Source organism: Lygodium microphyllum, chromosome 21 (genome assembly GCF_053477565.2).
Source record: "Lygodium microphyllum isolate KBCC chromosome 21, Lygodium_microphyllum_v1.1.10, whole genome shotgun sequence".
Taxonomy (NCBI): domain Eukaryota; kingdom Viridiplantae; phylum Streptophyta; class Polypodiopsida; order Schizaeales; family Lygodiaceae; genus Lygodium; species Lygodium microphyllum.
In genome coordinates, this window is record NC_141155.1 from 89,283,890 (window position 1) to 89,293,970 (window position 10,081).

Below are 10,081 nucleotides of genomic sequence, written 5' to 3' on the forward strand. Positions count from 1 at the left end.
TGAAGGAAAGAATGTTGACCAGTCCCAAGCGATAGCTGATCTAAAGTCAGAGTTGACCAAACTACAAGAGTCATTGCGAAGGTCAGTGCGACCTCACATATAGTGTGTGCATTGTGGAGGGAACCACCTACCATTTGAGTGTCCTGATCCTAAGTCCTAGTCTTGTGCCAAGTGTGGAAGATTTGGGCATAATGCTATGCACTACTGATTGCCAAGACGGTTGCCACACTAGCAGCCCTATATGCTCAACCATACTATCTAGGAGTTAGGCATCCTAACTTTGGAAGAGAACCCCTTTTGGCTCTACTTGCACCTAACGATTCGAAGCTAACCTCTCCAAGGATCGGCATCAACCCAAGAAAAATCCCTAGACCACTAAGACCTATAGTGACCCATCCATCAAGCGATGCTCCAATGCACTTTGTAGAGGAACCACTTGAGGAAGACTCATACATGGACCCTTATGTCTCTTATGACAGGGACAGTATTCCCATACTGATGGACTTTAGGCCTGTGCCAATCAAGGCTTTAGGTAGAGGGAGAGGTAGAGGCCTAGGAGGATGTTAGAACCATGAGCCCATAGCATGTTGGACGTGTGACCATCTAGGGCATATCTCATCCTGCTGCTTTGAAAAGAAAATAGAGAGAAGGTGACTTGAGGTGTCTCGAATGCGGAGTTGTATAACTATTCATCAATTGCCCTAGGTGAAAACCCTCCACTAGTTTGGCAATCAACTATTCATCAATTGCCCTAGGTGAAAACCCTCCACTAGTTTGGCAATCATGCCATCAGTGCTACTCAGACTCTTTTGTGTCAAGTCACTTGACAAAAAATGCCACCCATTCCCATAAATGTCATGAGATAAGCCCAAATGAAGCAAGGCGATATTTCATTACCCGCCCTAGCAACCTAGATGTAGCCTCTATAGGGAAGAAGAGTTGGCAAAGGAGAAGAAAGAGGACTGATGCAAATATAACACTCAAAACAGATAGTGCGACCACTTTAACAAAGGGAAAGAAGGTTACTGATGCAAAAGAAAAAACTTTTGCTCCTAAGACGAGGGAGAAGGGAAGTGCTAAGGTTGGAGAGTACCTTGACCCCAACCAATAACTAAAGGCCATGGATAAGGTCAAAGAATGGATAAAAGAAGCACAAGCTCACTTGCAAGATGCTAAGCTTATCATTGAGGACGAGATCAATGAACTCTCAACCATGAGCCCACTAGTTCCTCCCACATACTTGAGAGCAGGAGAGGAAACATCACCACATGCACAACCACATAGATAGAATATGGATGCCATGAATAGAAGAACTACCCAAGAGCATTGGAAGAAAGCCCATGAAGCAAAGAAGGGAAAGATGGCCGGTAAATAGCTCACTTATATCAACTCCTATAACATTGTGGTTGGGAGAATTGCTTAGGAAAAACCCTACACTAGCAAGTGTTGAAGTAATGGGCAGGATGAACCGATAGACATGAACTGCAAGACTTGCCCAACCATGACACTATGATGCATATACCAAGCCCAGCATTGAATCCAATGTTTAAGTCCCCCACAAGTGAATGCATATACCAAGCCTAACATTGAATCCAATGTTTTAAGTCCCCACAAGTGAATGTCTTTTGGGAAGGCACTGAGATGCATGTAGTCTTACCTGTTGTTGCCCGAGGAGATACAATGTGAAAGGGGATAGTAGACACTGGAGTAAGAGTTAGTATACTTAGCCATATAGTCTTGCAAGCTTGGACAAACCCACCAATAGAAACTACACAGCTCAGGTTACTCTAGTGAATTGGATGAAGGTTAGACCCTTTGGAGTCCTAAAGGATTGGCCTTTAAAGATGGGGGAATTCAATTCTCCGTGAACTTCATAGTTATGAAGGGAGTGGATTATGATATCGTGCTAGGTAGACCTTGGATGAGGATTCCCCGAGTGATAGAGGATTGGGGTAATGGCTTGATATTCTTAGGCAATAGATAAGAAGTAGTATGAGTAGAGATGGATACTTGGAAAACCTCACCACTAGATGCCATCTTTGCCATGTTGAAGGGTGACTCAAAGGCGAGAAGCGATTATAGACCTCTAACTATGTACATTCTTTGTCCTGAGGATGAGGATGATTGGATTCATGTGTTGGTAATAATTGAACTACCATTCTCAAAAGACGAGGATGAATATAGGCAAAGCTGTAGACTTAGCTAGCAAACCCAACAATGCTACAACTTCTAACCTACCCATAAGTGCCTCTATGCATGACGGCCAGGAGTTCCATCAACCGACTGACACCAATTACCCATCATTTACCAACTAACAAATTTGAACTCCATAGAATCCTCGAGTACCTATCAAGTGAGCTAGCTAGCAATCTAGTTTACAAACCTAAAGCCCCTCAAGAATCTCATGGAGAATAAGAAGTGGTGATGGACTAAGTGCATGACTTAAACCTATTATACAACTGGGCTCTCACATTACAAGTGAGAAAAAACTCGAGGATAGGAACCTTGAAAACAACACACAGTTTGAGTATGAGGATTTCGATGATGAGTGTGAATATTGTTGTTTCATTAGTGAGGAAAGCAAAGAGGAAGTGGAGACCATAGAATATGACACATATGGAAGACTGATTGAGCAAATCAGAGCATACTCTAAACCCTGAGAGATCAACACTTTTAGATTGAATGAAGGAGTTGTCAAGGTAGATTGTGACCGAACTTGGCTAGAACACCTAGAGGTAATAGATTATGAGCAAGGTGTGCCATCACATCCTTCTTTTGGAGTGGAGTCAGCCTCAAAGCTATAACCACTAGGGGAGACAACCTCTTCTAGTGAGGATTGTGAATACAACTCCAAGTCAGAGGTAAGCTCTAATAGTGACCCCGAAATGCCTGGACCACCTAGGACTAAACACACCAAGGGGGGACCTCCCATCCACCTAAGATGCAAAAGGCTAAAGGAAGAGAGAAGGAAACAATCAAAGTTTTCAGAAGCTGACCAATAGAAGAAACCCTACGATTTGCTCAAGTGCTTCACAAAGCTTAAGAAGGGTGATTGGATAGTGGTGTTAGTAGGAGCCAAATACAAAGGATAGGCAAGTGAACCCATTGAAGGACCATCCAAAGTTAAGAAAGTCAACTTGGCAAGGGAAGGGGATGAACCTTGACCCATGTACATAGCAGATGATCTAACTAAGGAGGAAGAGACTAATCTCATACATCTCTTAAGGGAATTCTCTGATGTGTTGCATGGTCCTTAGATGAGCTAAAAGGAGCGATCCGAGTATCATGACTCATAATATTTCATTGATCCCAGATACATTACCAATTAAGCAATGACCATATGCAACGAATTCTAAGCATGGACATGCAGTGAAGGAAGAGATTGATAAGCTACTAAATGCAGGATTCATTAATGAGATAGCGCACATAGATTGGATATCACCCATAGTGATAGTCATGAAAAAGAATGGAAAGATTCAAGTATGCGTGAGCTATAAAAAGGTCAACGCAGCTACAAAGAGAGACAACTACCCAATATCATACACTGAGCACATGCTAGCGAGGATAATAGAAAAGAAAGTCTATAGTTTTTTGGATAGCTTCTCAGGCTATAACCAAGTGGAAGTCCATCCAAACAATAGACACAAGACAACATTTACCACCGAATGAGGCATGTTTGCCCACATAGTCATGCCATCTAGGCTGACTAATGCTCCTGCTACCTTCTAGCATCTCATGTATGTCATCTTCAAGGACATGCTCAAAAAATGATTGGAGGTATTCATCAATGACTTATGTGTCTACACCAACTAGGAAGAGCACTTAGGAAAGCTATGAATAGTCTTTGAATGGTGTAGACAACACAGTCTCTCATTGAACCCCTTAAAGTGTTAGTTTGGGTGAATCATGGTTGTATTTTAGGACATGTTGTGTCGAGGAATGGGATAGCCACAGATTCCTTGAAAATTAGGATAATTGTAGATCTTCCCCCTTCGACCAACTTTAAGGGAGTTCAATGCTTCTTAGGCCACACAAGATACTACCAACAATTTGTGTTGAACTATGCATTGATTGCTAGACCTTTGTACAAGCTATTAATAGTATTTGAGTGGATTGAAGAATGTTAGCAAGCCTATGAAAGGCTTAAATAGGCTCTAACTTGAGCTTCTATCTTAAGAGCCCTAGATTGGTTCGTTACCTATAAAAAAGTTTAGACATTATCTTCTAGTGATATCCATTACCTTCTTCATGGATCATCAACAAGCATTGCTTTATCTTGTGAACAAACCCTATGTAACAAGATGCATTGCTCGATGGTTACTTTTGCTTTTGGAATTTGACTTCTATGTGGTAGTATGCAAAGGCAAACAATACTATATGGTAGATAATGTGTTATGCATATCCATAGGTAAAGCGGTTAGATAGGGCATCATTGATGACCTGTCGGATGCACATTTTTTTAGAATGACCAGTGAACAAGACTTATTTAGAGCAGACCCCACACCGTATTGGGCGGATGATATAGTCCACATCCTAGAGAATGGATTACCTGAATGACCATAGAAAAAGCTAGATTAAAGAGACTAATTTTGAAGACCCAACCCTCTCAGTTGATTGCCAATTAATTATATCGGTTAGGATAAGATGGACTTTTAAGGAGATGTGTCTGTGAACATGAAATGCACCATGTGCTAAACAAAAGCACATGGCGGGATTGCTAGAGGACATTTCAATGGAGATAGCATGCAAGGCGCTCCAGTCTCAATTGTGGTGGCTTACACTATTCTGTGATGTAGCTAAGTTTGTGAAGCATTGTGATGAGTGCCAATGGACCAACGTTTCTATTCATAAGGACAAAATGGAGTTGACCCCAGTGATAGCATGCCAACCGTTTGAGAAATGGAAAATTGACTTCATTGGTCCAATTAACCTTGTGGTATAGTACTACTCACAAGCTAAGTACATCATTGTTGCCACACAGACTATCTTACCAAGTGGGTGGAAGCTCAAGTGACTCGCAAAAATGATGCTAGGATTGCGGCCAAGTTCCTCTAGGAGCAAGTAATCTCATGGTTTGATTGTCCCATAGAGTTGGTTAGTGAAGACCAAGGCATACATTTCATCAATGAAGTAATTGCTCACTTGTTATTCACATTCGTGATAATTCACAAAAAATCCTCACCGTATTATCCTCCTGAATCTATGAATAAGATCTTAGTGAATGTCCTAATAAAGATAGTCTTTGCTTCATGCAGTGATCGGGACAACAAGCTCATGGTAACTTTACGGGCATATAGGACAGCCTATAAAATGACCATAGGACAGACCTTGCTCAAATTGACCTATGAAATTAAAGTGATTCTACTGGTGTAATTCTTTATTCCAAGCTTGAGAATAGCAGTCCAAGAGAGATGGGAGGGCAAAGAAGCATGGACAAATTGTTTGGCAAAGCTAGAATGCCTACTATCTGAGACTCGTCTCATTGCAACCCATGCCATGGTCTGTGAGAAGGCATGATGCAAGAGTTGGCTTAACAAGCACATTAAACAACGAGACTTTGAGTGCAAGGAGACCTAGTCTTGCTATACTCTGTCAAGGGACACAAGTAGAAGATGAAATTCAGGGGATTGGGTCCTTTCAAGGTTCACAACATCAATAGAATAAGAAATGTAGAACTTGAAACCTTAGAGGAGGAGGGCATAGGATTTTTCAATGGAAGTCACATAAAAAAGTATTATCCTCTATCACATCCACTCCATGAATCTCCAATGATAGAACCACCAATGAATGTGAAAGTTACAACTATCATTGAAATAGAAAATGGGGATGAGGAAGCAGTAGCATGAGCATACTTGCGTATAAAACCATGATTGCTCAAAAGGCATACACCTTTGACGTGCTAATTGATGAGAGAGCTAACTATAATATCTTAATGTATGATCGTTGGACCACTATTAGTCAACCCCAATTACAACCAACCAACTCAAAACTTAGCCCATTTGGGGGATAGTCCTATCCACTCTTGGGGAAGTGCAAACTAATGGTTTCTAATCATTGTTGGGTCACGTGTTCAAAAGACAAGTTCACTATAATGTTGACTATAACTCGCAGCGAATTTGCCTTGCCATAGACAATGTTAGAATAGTAATAGCTTTCAATAAGGGCACCACAACTACCCAAAAGCCTATAGTGCCATTGGTAGTTAACCCTTGTGTTAACTCCAAGGAGGGGGTAGTGCACCATAATGTACACCCATTGTGAAGTTCCGCCAATATCTAGAAACCACACCCAAACCTATAGATCAAACAATCAATTGGGTCCCCAAATGTAGACCACAACCTCATAAAAGCCAATCATCAGAAACTCATAGTTTTCATGCCTCACATTGTAGACCTAAACAAAGGAGTTGGCACTCCTATGATACACATGTGACTAGGCCACCCTGGGTCCCAAAAGTCCTATTGTGTCCCCAAGGGCACTATTAAGGTAACACCTTAGTGTGGTTGCCCAAACACACAAGTGGTATGTATGTCCCTCAATTCTAGGCTCCAAAAAATAATGCCCAAAAATGTAAATCAAACTAGTGTAAGAGAGAAACCAAGAGGAAGTGTGCTCAATCCATGAGTGCTCCAATAGTCTATCGACCAAAAGCTCAACCAATTGTCAGCGAGCAACCTGTTGGGGGTAAAGGCGTCTCTGCCTAACCACCCGTGTATTACTACACTAACAGTATCCACCACTACACACTGCAGGTGGTGGGCGCCTGTCACTATCACTTTATTCTTTATTCTTTTAGTAATAGTTTGAATAAAGGAAGGCCCGGTCACACATTGTGACTGTTGGAGTTCCCATTTGTGTCTCTCTCTCTTCTTGCTCTTGCTCTCCGCCATAGCTCACTTGCAAGCAAGCTTCGATCCTTCTCACCTTTCAACTGGTATCAAAGCTTTGGATTAGAGCTTGATCACGGAGCTTGGCATGGCATTACTTCAGCCCGGATTGAAGACCTAGAGCTTGGAGCTTCAAGCCAGCCATGGCTTCTTCCTCTCGAGGTGAGACTTCATCTCCCGCCTCTCCCCGACCCTCATAGGCTATTTGCAGGTGTTCCTTGGCTTCATTAGGCACCTTGTATGCCCCCATTTTCCCCTTTATTCTCAGCATAACCAGTAGGCTCCATAGTCAGCTCACTTTTTTTGTGCATGTTTCAAAATCGGGCTCAAAAATCTCATTTTTTCTCATATCTCAGGCATGCGGAACCCAATTTAGGCAAGGTAAGAGTCTAACTTGGGGTTTTGACATGCTCCGGACGCGATGGCGATGCCAAATCTACCAAATTCTGATCACAACATTTTTTGCAACAGATCTGAGTTGATTTACAATAAGAAAATGTCATGCTCTTAGCTTATGTGATGCTCTCGAGGCTTGGTATTTGATGCCCATATACTTTGGGGATGTTTTCCCAATGTTTTGAGATGCTTTGGGACTTGGTTAACTTCCATAGCTCGATTTATGTAGGGATTTACTGCTGTATATTGTGTGGGCAGCAAGGTTTTATCAGGGACGGCTTATGCATAATGCTATTTGTTGACATTCGGGTGTCCTGTTGGATGTATTGATGCTTGGTCATCATGGTTTATGCTCGTATATAAAATTTATAAGAAAATATTATTTTAGATAAATAATCACCCATAAATTTTATAAACATTTATATATGCAATTTTAGAGTCTTTTAAAAGCATTTTAATCATTTTTTTTATTTTTAAAAAATAAAATAAATTACAAATAAATACTAACAACCATTCAAAGTAGAAAAATAGGCTTTAAGGCATTAGATAAAAATTCTAAACTAAGAAAATTATAATATCACACTACTTATTTTTGTTAAACGGAACAAGTGCTTACTTGTGGAAACATGCAGGACCTAATCACGTCTTTGGAAGCACATCCCGTAGTCTAGCCAGGGAGCGAGGTCTACTCCATCATCTTGGATGGCAAGCTCTTCACTTTGATCCCTATTCTTGAGACTACCATCTTGCTAATTGCTTTGTTGCAATATGAATGGTCTTTATAAGCTTAAAGCTTAAGCTTTAATTAAAAACTTAATGACTATGGCTTCTTCCTATCAAACATGGCGACGAATGAAAGGGGGGGAGGAGACTAATTTGATATCTTGACAATTTGTCCACCAAACTGCATGGAAAGCGAGTTTTTGGAAGCCAAGAAATTCTTCTTGAAGCATGCAACTTCAATTTGCCCAAGTATATTGAGGCTCTAGATTGATCATAAGGAGGAAGGTCATGAAGATGGAGGATAAGAACAATAATTGGCATGTTTTGTAAGATCAGTTGAATTGGATTGACTCCTGCTCTCGCCCTCCTGCTCTCCTAGACTTCCTTTCTACTTCAATTACACCAATGGAATGGCCAAAGATGGGACCTTCCATCTCTTTCTCTCCTTCCAAAGTGTCGCCTTGAGAAGATGGCACCTTTCATCCCTCCCTATCTTTCCCTCTCATAAACAATCTCATGGTTCACATGTGCCTAAACAATGTCATGGTTCAGTCGCCTACAAGCTTGATATCACCGTCTTGTCCATTAATAACATGGTTGAGCCAAATACTACGCCAATGACATTGAAAACTAGCACCAGTACTCCTCACATAATTGCCATTTGTGAAAGGATCATTCAGACTGTCATCTATGTACAATAATATACTCTCTCTCTCTCTCTCTCATCGCCTGGATGGTCTCCTTCAGCACGATGCTCATCTCTCTCTCTCTCTCTATCATCTTGGCCCCTCTCCTACAGACCGCCGACTCCTAAGATCGCGTCCTCTCTCATCACGTTTCCAACGGCCTCAATTTTTTCTTTTAAAAAATTTAAAATTAAACTCCTTATATGCTTCAACCCTTTATCTCACTAATCTTCTCAATAATCCTCCCACAACTATTCTCTTTTTAACCATAAAACTTCCTCACTCATCTCCTAATTTTTATGCGATGTATCCCGTGGATGCTCTTACTAAAATTTTGGTGTGTCACGCACATCCCCCCCCCCCCCTTGCAAACTCTGCAGAAGATGGAGATGAGCATCTTGGTTTAGACTTATGTACCCATGGCGAAAGAGGAAATCCAAGACTATAAGGGCAAAGTTAGGCTTATATAGATTGCTGGTATTTAAAGAATCTTTTCAATTTCATATATTGGCAACAATGTAAAACTCTCTACTTCATCTATTTTGCAAGGTTTAAAATCTGGATTGCAACTATCCCATACAGATCCATCTCCCTATATTCTACAATTTCCCACTAACCCTAAGATTCTCTCGAACACGATGTGCAAAATTCAAACTATTATTGCTCTTATCTACCCCAATTACCTTACAACATCTTACGCTTGTCAAGTGCGGAAGTCAAAAGCGTAATTGTCAACCTACCCAATAGTCTTTTCTTCAATATCAGTGATTGGTGGCAGGTATAGAGTGATTGAGAGAACCAAGACCATCCCCAATACTCCTAAGGTTGTATCATTGAATCTACCTATATCATTAAGGTCATTGTACTATCCTTCTTTCCTTTCCAGACTGCAAAGACCATCCTCCAAAGACAATAACTATGAATACCGCATTTGCATTTAATTAATGTAAAAAGACGGTAATAGTATCTCAGATGTATACAATTTTGGTAAAATTTTTGGTAAGTATTGATATGTTTCACACACACACACACACACACACACACACACACACACACTGAAGGAGAGAAAAATTAATAGAGATAGAGGGAGAGAGAGATTGAGTGTGATAAGAGAGAGTAAGGGTGATAAAAGAGATTAAGACTGATAAAGGAAAAGAGACATTGAGAGATATAGAGGAAGTAAGAGATCAAGGAAGAAAGGAAGAGAAGAAGTATGAGAGCTCGAGGAACCCCCCATCTTATGTGCCCTCATTTGTATGGAGTGTTTTTTGTCAGGGATACTCCAAAGACGTTTTCTTCTATGAGTATCTAATTTCCTCACAATATCATAAGGCACCTTACCTTCTTTACTTGACCTCATAAAGACCCCCATAATTATATATCCCCGTC